This window comes from Arachis ipaensis, chromosome B3 (genome assembly GCF_059453495.1).
Source record: "Arachis ipaensis isolate K30076 ecotype BB chromosome B3, ASM5945349v1, whole genome shotgun sequence".
Lineage (NCBI taxonomy): Eukaryota > Viridiplantae > Streptophyta > Magnoliopsida > Fabales > Fabaceae > Arachis > Arachis ipaensis.
Window position 1 is genome coordinate 125,359,647 of NC_142438.1, and position 1,723 is coordinate 125,361,369.

General features: G+C 27.7%; 1 pseudogene; it reads left to right on the forward strand.

Moving 5' to 3' along the window:
• Positions 1-439: 439 nt before the first annotated feature.
• On the forward strand, positions 440-1,501 carry LOC107633611 (uncharacterized; annotated as a pseudogene).
• Positions 1,502-1,723: the final 222 nt, after the last annotated feature.

Genomic DNA, 1,723 nt, shown 5'->3' on the forward strand with positions numbered 1-1,723 from the left:
TTTTTATTTATATGATATATATTGTTGGTGTTATAAAATTTTTATTGTTTTTTATTTACGTGAGTTCTCATTTTATATTTTATTATACTTTATTTTTGTTTCGGTTAAAATTTTTTATTTTTTTTCGACTATGTAAAATTTATAATTATAATTCTCATATATTATATTTTATTGTAACTTTTTTTATAATATAGATTAATTGATCCCATTAAAAAAGATAAATTAAAAAAAATATTCATAAGTATTAATAAAATTATGAATGTTGGATGCCTAAAAAAGTCTTATAAAAATAAAATTATTGAGAGTACGGTATAAAAATAATATTAAATTAACATTCTCACATTATTACCTGAAATTTAAAAAAAAAAGTTAACATATTTGACTAAATATTCTTATATATATATATATATCTAAAATTTATATTTTTTCTAATAGAACAATGAGTAACAATGAATCTCTAAAGACAAAAGTAGCATGGGACATGGAGACTACTAAACAATTTATCCAAGCATGTTTAGATCAAGTTGCTAAACAGCAACGTAATGGAACCACTCTTACAAAAAAAGGTTGGAAGGATGCTTTGTCTCAATTTAATGAAAAAACTGGAAAACAATATGATAAGATTCAATTAAAAAATAAGTGGGACAATCTTAAGAAGGAATGGTCAGCATGGTACAAGCTTTTTGGCAAAGAAACGGGTTTAGGATGGGATTATACTAAACATACCGTTGATGCACCAAATGAATGGTGGGAGAGAAAATAATTGGTACGTAGTAACTTATTATTAAAGCAAAAATTTTAACTTTAATTTTGGTAACAAGTCTTGTGTTGATTAGTTGTACACATGCAGGAAAATCCCTTATATGGAAAATTCAGAAATAAAGGACTTCCTTTTAAAGATGAGTTAACTATATTATTTAAAGATGTTATGGCCGATGGCAAATTTGCTTGGGCTCCCTCATCTGGGATGTTACCTAGTGGCATAGAAGAATATGGTGATGGATATCGACCATACTTTGAGGAAGGTCATGTTGATATAGAAGAAGGTTCCGGAGATAGTGAAGAAGGTATAGGTGCTAGTGTGGGAGTTAATTCTGAATTTCAACATATAAATCTTAGCTCATCTCAAGAAAATAATAGTCAAAAGAGTACGGGAAAAAGAAAGAAAGATGTGGTTTGTGAAACAACAAAACAGAAGAAAAATTTTAAAGTCCCTGCCTCAAAGCAAATTGCGGATGCAATAAGTAGAATTGCCTATGCATCTGAATCACGCTCAACTATTGTGTCCACATTTCTAGTACCAGGTGCATCTATTGGGGAAGTAATGGCTGAGATTCAAAAGATGGAAATGATCACTAGTGATCCTGATTTTTATAGTCGTTGTTGTCAACTAATGATGTTTAAGCCTGCTAGAGAAATGTTTGTATCCTTAAAAGGATATGAGCAAAGATTGTTGGATTGGCTCAAACATGCAGCATATAATCCACTACCATTCATGTAAAATTAATATTTTTTTTTGTGATTTTCATGCAAAACTAGTTAAGTTATTATTGTACTCCATTTTAATTTGTCCATGAATTTTTTGTTATGCTAGGATAAGACAATAGAAATATTTGTATGTTGCTTATTTAGTTATTTATCATTTTATATAATATTTGTGGTACTTAATTATTGTTCTTATTATATATAATTTATTTCTTAGTTTGGTATTGATAAGAAATTA